The sequence below is a fragment of the Microtus pennsylvanicus genome, chromosome 10 (assembly GCF_037038515.1).
Source record: "Microtus pennsylvanicus isolate mMicPen1 chromosome 10, mMicPen1.hap1, whole genome shotgun sequence".
In the NCBI taxonomy this organism is placed as follows: Eukaryota; Metazoa; Chordata; class Mammalia; order Rodentia; family Cricetidae; genus Microtus; species Microtus pennsylvanicus.
The window spans coordinates 58426332-58435894 of NC_134588.1; the positions used below are offsets into that span (position 1 = coordinate 58426332).

Consider the following 9563-nt stretch of genomic DNA (forward strand, 5'->3'; position numbering starts at 1 on the left):
TTTTTTTTTTGGACCACTTGTAAGTGGTCCCCACCATGAGAGACTGCTTGGAGCTGCTTCTAGCCTCTCTGGCTTCTGAGTCGCCCAGACCAGAGCCAGTCAGGCTTCAACACCCCACCTGTAGAGAAGAGACTCTTCCTATAGGCTTTGTGGTGTCGCTGTTTTACACAGCACCTATAGAGAGGAGACGTCCTCTTGTAGGCCTTGTGGTGTTGCTGTTATTGCAGGTTTTCACGGTTTCAGCTATCAAGACCATCAATCCAACCTCCCCCCTGGGATGCCTTTTAGAGGCCCTGAAACCCCAGGCCTTAATGCCCTACTTACAAATTCCCACACTTGTCTCTCTTTGCGGGGGGGGGGGGGGGGAATGGCCTCATTACCATTTAGATAACAATTTAAAGTGGCCGCCTAATGGCACCTTTGATCCTGGTATTCTACGGGAGCTTTCTAACTACTGTCAGTGCACAGGCAGATGGAAGGAGTTTCCTTATATCCGAGCCTTTTGCTACCTAAGCTCTAAGTCTAAGCCCTCTGTCCTTGCAAGTTGATCACCTGCTCGCATGTTCCTGGCTCTGCCATCTGAGCTGGAAGAACCATTCACTTCTGCTCTGGACCCAGCTAACGAACCCCCACCTTTCCAACCTCAATGGGCAGCTACTTCCACTCCACCACCTGCTGGCTTACCACCTGCCTTAACACCTCTCTCTGCTCGCATCTGTCGCATCTGCCCCTGCAACCTCTGCTGCGCTCTTCAGCTCTCCCCCTACACCTACTGGATCATTCCTCCTCCTGTGCCAGGCCACAGCAGCCGCCCGGCTCCAGCACCCACTTTTACCCCTCCTCTCATGCACTCATGTGCTGCTCCAGAACCCAACCCTGACCAAGCAAAGCTAGCTACAGTTTTCCCATTGCTAGAGGTGGCTGGCATAGATGGATTTGGTTAGGGTACAAGTCCCCTTCTCCCTCTCAGAACTCTTCCCATATGGAACAAAAACTGGGGTCCTATACATCTAATTCTACCTCTTTCATAAAGCAATTTCAATATATTACCCAGTCTTATCAGCTCACCTTTTATGATATTTATATGATCCTATCTAATAACCTACTTCCTGAAGAGCACAGGCGAGTTTGGGAGCAGGCCAGACTACATGCAGATGAGGTTCACCAAATTCATGTAATACACCCACCGGGGGCAGATGCAGTTCCCGAGCAGGAACCACACTGGGGCTATAACACTCCAGGTGGGATTTTAGCTAGGGACCGGTTTTTGACTTGCCTCCTGGCAGATCTCCATAAGTTCCTCAAGCCAGTAAACTATGATAAGCTCTCAGAGGTTATTCAGGATACAAATAAAATCCTTCTGCATTTTTGAAACGCCTCACTAAAACTCTGTTACAATGTACTAACTTAGATCCAGAAACCACGGAAGGCAGACAGTTACTCGTGGTTCATTTTTTTTCTCAGTGCTACCCCAACATTAAGGCTAAACTTAGATGTTTGGAGAAAGGCCCCTTGACCCCACAGGCAGAAGTCTTAGAGTGGGCTTTTAAGGTGTACCATGTGAGAAACGACAAAGCCCGCAATCATCACTGTATGTGCTAGCCACGCCCCCTCCCACACCAGCCAAGGTGACAGACCGCCTGATCTGTGCTGTCCTTGCTGCTCCCTTACCGCCCCCCCCCCCCAACCTGGGGATTGAGAACTGCCAGGCCCGTGTTTCAAATGTCTTATGATTTGCTTGAGGTAAAGCATTGGGGTGTCTAATAATTCTACTTTCTAATAATTCTCCCTTCATTTCCTCCCTCCTCCCCGCTGTCTTCTATTCCAACACTATACTATCATAATCATAAGCTTTTAATATGTCTGAAATGTACTTCTTTTCAAACATTTTTTTCATAAGCTCCAGGGAGCCAATTGGACCTATCAAAATGGACCAGACTCGCCCAGAATAAGTATCATTTAATTCTTCCCTTATCATTCCTGGTCTTGGAAACACCCGGGAAAGTCCCTATTGTTGGTGTCAGGGAACAGCTTTATCTACCTCAGCAGACCCCACAACTCAACTGTGTTTTTAGGGGTATTTATCTCACTCATTCATTTTTAGTCATGCCAACCTGCCCGGTACCTCTTATAAGAAGAGATTTTTAGCAAAAGTAGGAGCTTCCATTTCATTTGCTCCTTCCATTCACCTTACCCTAGCCTAGTCCAAAGCTCCCCTCTTCTTCCTTCTAGCCTCCCAAACTCCCAGCTCTTTTTCTCTACCAATCTCTCAGGTGGACTCCCAAGTTTGGGACACCTAAAACCTTCTGTTGCTAAACATCATTCCCCCATTGTTATCCAATGACAAGATCCTACTAAGTACATTACCCAAATTCAGTACCCCCTTTCTCTCTAGAACCTTACGGGACTTGAGCCTATTATCTCTGACTTTCTAAGAAAAAAAGCTACTTTGTCCCACCTCTTTTCCCTTTAACACCCTTATACTTGCTGTTAAAATAAACCGAATGGAACCTATCTCCTGGTTCAAGACCTCTGGCTCATTAACTCTGCAGTGGTCCCTCTTCATCCTGTAGTGCCTAACCCTTACACAATTCTTCCCATTATCCCCCCAGGAACCTCCCACTTCTCAGTTCTAGATCTCAAGGATGCTTTTTTTCTCTATTCCTCTCAGCTCTCAATCTCAAAATATCTTTGCCTTCACCTGGACTGACCCTGACACTCACCTTTCACACAGCTCACCTGGACCATCCTTCACTAGGGATCCAGGGACAGCCCACACCTGTTTGGTCAGGCTTTAGCTTCCCATCTTCTATCACTGTCTCTCCCCAAGTCTAAACTCATACAGTACGTAGATGATATTTTACTTTGCAGTCCATCCTTGGAGATCGGCAAAACTGATACCTCTGCTCTTTTAAATTTCCTGTCCAAAAAGGGCTATTACTTGGGATTAACTATTACCCCAACCCAAAAAGCTATTACCCTAGACAGGAAAAAAAGCTAATTAAGTCCCTTGAATTCTACAAAAGAAGAGGTTTTATTGTTCCTAGGAATAGCTGGCTTCCTGTGTTCCTGGAACCCCTCTTTTTCTCTCCTTGCCTGCCCCTTATCTGAGGCAGCTCTTGGCTCTCTGCATGAGTCCCTTTCCCTATCCCATTACTAAATGGTCGTGGTCCAGTGGCAGCCCAGACCCTAAATTATTTCTCCAACCCAGCATGGAGGCATGGGAATGAAGACACAACTCACATGGCTTTATCAGGAGGGAGATTCTTCATGATCCCTCATGAAATCCTGAGTTTACATCCTGAAATTTTCCCTTCATTTATTCTCCAAATAGCCTTTTTACCAAAATGTAAACTGAGGGGGAAATCATTAGCATTCTGTTTCCTAGGTAACCAGGTGAATGGCTTTTAGTCCTGTCCACATCTACCTGTGCCTGCTGTCACGTCTTCCTGCTCGGTATGCTAACTCTGTCGTGTAGGCTGAATTAGCTTCTCTTTTCAGGCATCCTCCAAAGTAAGAAGGAGGGGCAGAGCAACATCCTGACCTCTCGTTAGGGTAGTGACAGCCTGTCTGGAAGGGCACGTGACCACTTTAGGTACAAACTATGGCCCAAGAGCCTGGCTGTCACACCATGTAGAAATGTGGGCCTACACTAAACCCTTCCGGAGACTCCAGCAAGCCCTTATCCAGGCTCCAGCTCTTCATCTCACAGATTTAACTCATCCATTCTCTATGGAACAGAGAAGGAGGGATATGCCCTTGGGGTCCTAGGACATCAGCTGGGACCTTCCTTTGCACCTGTAGCATACCTGCCAAAGAAGCTGGACCTCACCACTCAGGGCTGGGCACCCTGCATACGCGCTTTAGTGGCCACTGAGCTTCTTATTTGTGAGTCAAGGAAACTAACCTTTAGGTCACCCACCACTGTCTTCTCCCACCAAAATCTGTCTCATCTGGTTTTGGGAACCCCTGAGAAATTCCCTCCTCCACTCCCGAAAGCCCCTCATCTTCCATCTTGGAACTCTTCTTCCTCAATCACCAGTATCTAAAACTTTTCCAGACATAATTTTCTGGCTTTCCAGCATCTTGTGAGGTCCGAGCTACCAGCTAGTAAGTTTCACAGAGACGGGGAAAAACACGAAAGTAATCAGCCACCCCAGTACGTGGTCAAGGACCTCAACTCTCTGACGCCCACAAAATCAGCAGGAAGCAGTCACAAGAGACCTGACGCCACCCCATTCCCACCCATTAAAGACCCCAAACTCCCCAGTGTTTTATAATAAACAAAAGGGTGGAAAGTTATGATTTTAGCCAACCAGCATGGCTGGCACTTCCTGGTTCCAGGGCCGTGTATGCGTGGCAAAAAGACCTAGCGTCTCCGGGGACCTTAAAAGGCCCTGTGTGACCCATTTTCGGCATGGTTGCATCACCTACGTATGACGCAGCTATGTAAGCCTTGCGTGCATGCATGAAGTCAGTCATCTGCATACGACATACCTACATTAACCCCCTGTGCGCATGCGCTAGGCAACCTTTAAAAGCTGGACGGACCATCTTCAGCACACTGACTTCATCAGGACAGCACACGTCTCCTCTAATAAACTCCTAAGCCGGTTTGTTGCGTGTTTCATGCTTCCTTCTCACTTGCGCCAGGTAATTTCACCCTTACCTACCAAGCCATCTCAGGCCCTTGCTAAAGAAGGTACTAAATGAGACCACAGTGTGTTCCTGAGGTGCTCCTGACAGGGTCATAATTGATACAGCAGCTGACAGATCACCAAGATACAGGAAGTAAGGGTATCTTTATTGTTAATTAAGTTATGGGCTCAAGAGATAGGATCCAAGTTCAACTCTCAGTACCCACAGGAAACAGCTCATAACTCCAGGTACCAGGCAGATCCAACACCTCAGGCCTCTGAGGGCACCTGAACTCACGGGCACATAACACACACACACACACACACACACACACACAATAATTTTAAAAACCCACATTTTTATAAACAAAACCAACCAACCAAACAGCAACAAAAAAACCCCACAGAGTTAACAATTTATGAGATCCCCAGCAAATGTCTGGAAGAGGAATGAGGCCCTACCCAAGGTCACATGCAAGGTCACAAGCCTGGTTCATTGCTATTTTAACATAAAATATTTTAAGTGTAAGAACCATTATACACATAATTTGAAAAAATGACCTTCAGTAGGCAATCTTCCTAGTAAAAAGTCCAGGTATTGGAATTCTTGTTTCAGTCACAGTCTGGAGAGGCTCCTTTTTCTTTCCATGGCCTCAGAATTCTCCCTGTCTTCCTGGCTTCTTCCAGAAGGTTTTGCCACCAAGTGTATCATTCAGTGTAGCTGGGACAAAATGTTCCTCAAGATTTAAACTTCATGTACCCTGCAACCATCACGTCCGGTTTCACAAGGACCTCATTCTAGGGAAGGATGTGTCCCAGACTGGGTCACAGGCTGTCCTGGTTTGTTTTATATTGCTGTGATAAGCACTGTAACCAAGAAGCGTGCAATCTACTGAGGGAAGCCAAGGCACAAACTCATGTCTCCTGAAGGCAAGAGCTGAAGCAGTGACCCTGGAGGAGGAGTGCTGAGTGGCTTGCTCCTGGTGTCTTGTTCATTTTGCTTTCTTTTGTCTTTTTTTTTTTTTTTTTTTTTTTTGGAGACAGAGTTTCTCTATGTAGCCCTCTCTGGCTGTCCTGGGCCAGGCTGGCCTCAGACTCAGAGAAATCTGCCTGCCTTTGCCTCCCACGTGCTAGGATTGAAGACGTGTGCCCCACCGCCTGGCTTTAGCCTGCTTTCTTAGAGCACCCAGGAGCACCTGCCCAGGGGTGACAGAACCCAGAGAGGGCTAGGCCCCTTCTCACAACTATCATTAATCAGATAAAGCCCTAAGACAAGCCCACAGGCCAATCGGATGGAAGCAATCCTAAACTGAGGGTCCCTCTTCTTAGGTGACTCTGGTTTGTGTCGAACTGAACAAAGCTGTCCAACATTACATTCTTTCCGCCGAGACAGGAAGCTTTTCCATCCTAAGGCAACGGCTACTATGAGTCTAATTATTGTCAGTTTTGTTCATCACTGAATGAAAAGATAGATATATAAATAAAATAAATAAGATAGACTAGTATCTGGGGTGCTGGAGAGTAGAAGATAAACTCCTTAGCTGGCCAGGGTGGCTCACACTTGTAATCCCAGGAGACCAGGCAAGCCAGGATGACTGCTAGAGGTCTGAGGGCATTCTGAGTTTCACCGTGTTGCCCTGAAGGCGGGGAGAAGATGAGCATGTTAGCCACAGGGAATTCAGTAGAAAAGGATGGCGTAGACGCTCAGTGTGTGGAGACTGGTGCCATCAAAGATCCAAAATCTGAAGGGATTACGTTGTCTTCCTAAGTAATAATCACTGCTTCATTTAGGGTGTAGACTTCTTTGGTGTTGGGAAACACATTTTTTTTTCCAGTTGGATTTTCATGAATAAACTATCCTGGCAGCCGGAACTTACTAACATTTTAAAGAGTATCCTCACCAGTTTTGCCTTGAGCCCTAAGCATTAAAGACTGCAGTCAGGGCGGTTTCAAACAAAACAAAGGGCAGAGAGAACACCTTAGAATATCAGCGCTGTAATTTTCTGGTGTCAACTCCCAGAAAAAAAATAAAAAGATTTCACATGTCAGGGTCCAAATGTTTGCTGGATGAATGAGCAAAAAACCAAGGAGTAAACTGTTGAACACCGTGCACGTGAAACAATGAGCCTAGGCAGGAAACCCCACATCCGTTTGTCATTTCTTACTAGGATGGTGATTCTCAATTCCTATTCCTCAGAGTACAAAATGAATACTGAGAAGGAATTTGGGGCAAACGGTGGTCACTTAGAATTACTGACTATTACCCTTGATATAAGCATCAATGAAGTGTTTAAAGATTTAATATAGTTAACAAGCTATGATTTAAAAAAGAAAATAGGACACAGGGGCCATGGTGTTCTTCTCCGTACTGTTTCAATTTTAGTATATGGTGTGCGCTGCTGGAGAAAACACAACCTGAGATTTCTTTGTCTCACTAAGGATAATGGACAGTCAGGCCACAATCACAATAAAATTAAGAATTAATAATTGTTATTGGGTGTTTGGCTCCCAAGAAATTATGAGATGCAAGATTGCAATTCAGGGCTGCTGTGAAACATGCTTTTAAGTAAATTAAATTAAAATTATAAAAATCACAGCAGTTAGGAGGCAGAAGTAGGTGGGGTTCTGTGAGTTCCAGGCCAGCTTGAACTCTATAGTAAATTCCAGGCTGTATAGTGAGGCCATGTTCAAGAAAAATATTGGCTTTGATTTGTAAACGGATTCTTCAATGCCCAGGAAAGTTGGAGTCTGGGATTTATAAAAAAAAAAAAAAAAAAAAAAAAAAAGGAACAGGTTTTCCAGCTGAAAAAAAAAACCAAAACAGTCTCAAGCAAAAGTTCAAGGATGGAAAGTTGGGACTTGAAGACCAGTACTTTAAAATATGTAATGGCAAGAAACGGACGATTTCACCAAAATAGGAAAGAGTGAAATACTGTCATGAACATGGAGGACTCAGTAAGGGTCACTTCCCCTCGGACATTGACTGTCACATGCAGTTTGTTAGCCACAAAGAGTTCGGGTTTTCAAAATAATAGATCAGTATTACACTAGTAATGATATCGTTGCGTTTTCCGGTTCACTTAATTTTTAAGGAACAAAACAGAGAAAAAGGAAAATTAAAAACTAAGTCTATAAAATGTAAACCAAAAACTATAAACGTTCCCATATAGAGATGACCACATGGGGGCGCCAGACTAAATATTTTCATAGACCTTTATGATGACAGGAGAAATCGTCACACAACGGCTCGTTGGTCTAGGGGTATGATTCTCGCTTAGGGTGCGAGAGGTCCCGGGTTCAAATCCCGGACGAGCCCTTGAATTTTTTTTTTTGTGGTGAAAAGCAAATAAATACACAAAATATAACAGAAACCTAAAATTGTTCTTTCAAACAACAAACAAAAGCACACTTTATATTCAACATCCAGTAAAAGGAATATCGTGGGAGCGTTAATGTTTTCTAACCATGTCCTTCCCCGCCTATTCCGATTTCAGCTCCTGCGCAGGGACCCGGGGTGCTCGGTAGTTTGCAGCCGGGTTTAAACCACAGCGCCCAGGCTGCTCTGTCGTAAAGCGGGGCTGCGGCTTCCAGGGATTCTGGAACGCCGCCCTGCCAGTCCCCGACGCCCCTGTCACGTGTGGGAGCGTCCGGATCTCGCAGGTTTCTGCACTGATAGTGTGTTTTAGAACCCTGCCCTGCTGACCCACATTGGGGTCACCTGGTTCTTCGCTCCGAAAACGAAATCGACGGATAGTCGAGCTCCGAGGACCGGAATAGTTTCACTTGAGTCTTTGGATGAGATCCGTACCAAAACTGAAACCGAATTTGATCTTTAATCTGTAGGTCAAAGGGTGGGAAAAGCAAAACCAGGGCTCGTCCGGGATTTGAACCCGGGACCTCTCGCACCCGAAGCGAGAATCATACCCCTAGACCAACGAGCCGCTCTCAGCAGCACCTCTCTCGGCGCCTCACTTCAGCCTCCCTCAGGCCCTCCTCGCTGACCCGGCCGGGAAACCTCGGTTCCGGGGTACGGGGCTGGAGCCCCTTCCGGCCGGCCAAGGGGAGCAGGGAGGACGCGCCTCTGCCCAGACGGCCGCTCCGGAGCCGATCGCCGCCGCCGCCCTCAGCGAGCCCAGCTGGGATCGCCCGGGGCCACTCGGCCCTGGGTCACTTGGAGCCCTGGAAGGAAACCGGGCCGAGAGAAAGTCGGTGACTCCCGGAGCGCGGGCGAGGGAAACGGACGCGCCTCGGTCTGGAGCTATGGGAACAGGGGTCTTCCCCGAAACCCCAACGTTTTAAGCACTTCGCACTGACGCCGTTTGATATTCAGTTCAGCACCGTCCCTTAAGCACTCCGACTGTCGGCAGCCGGCAGCCTTTTTGCAGCGGGAGGGGACTGAGGTCCAGAGACCTTGAGTTGCTTTCTTAAGGCCCTGCAGCTCCCGGAAGAACCCCGCGCTCCTGGGACGGGAGAGAGGGGCTGAGGCTGGGTGGGGGCCCAGAGCCCGTGGGGCAGATCTCTCCAGCAATCTGACCTCGGGTCCTAGTGTGCCCAGAGCCCGTGGGGCAGACCTCCAGCAATCTGACCTCGGGTCCTAGTGTGCCCAGAGCTCGTGGGGCAGATCTCCTCTCCAGCAATCTGACCTCGGGTTCTAGTGTGCCGCTCTGGGTTAAGGTCTCACGCGGGGTTAGCTTCTCAGTCAGGCGTCTAGACTGGGCTAGCCTTTGTCCCTCCTCCGTACCTTCCTGTGGTGGGCTAACCTTACCCTACTCTCTTCCCCGCATCTCACCCCCGCTCTTCCTGTCTCACCATGCTTAACGCATTAGAGCAGAGTTGTAGAGGACCCTCGCTTTCAAAGCTTTCTTCCATCCTTAGGCTAGCTTGGGTTCAGTCCACATGGCCTTTGTCCTGTAGTCTGGTCTGACT

The 9563-nt window shown here is 47.4% G+C and overlaps 2 non-coding genes across 2 annotated transcripts; one reads left to right on the forward strand and one right to left on the reverse strand.

The window, feature by feature from the left end:
• Positions 1–7881: 7881 nt before the first annotated feature.
• Positions 7882–7953, forward strand: Trnap-agg (transfer RNA proline (anticodon AGG)). Its single transcript has one exon. It is a non-coding gene; the product is annotated as a tRNA-Pro (tRNA).
• Positions 7954–8506: 553 nt separating this feature from the next.
• Positions 8507–8578, reverse strand: Trnap-cgg (transfer RNA proline (anticodon CGG)). The gene has a single exon. It is a non-coding gene; the product is annotated as a tRNA-Pro (tRNA).
• Between the last annotated feature and the right edge of the window lie 985 nt (positions 8579–9563).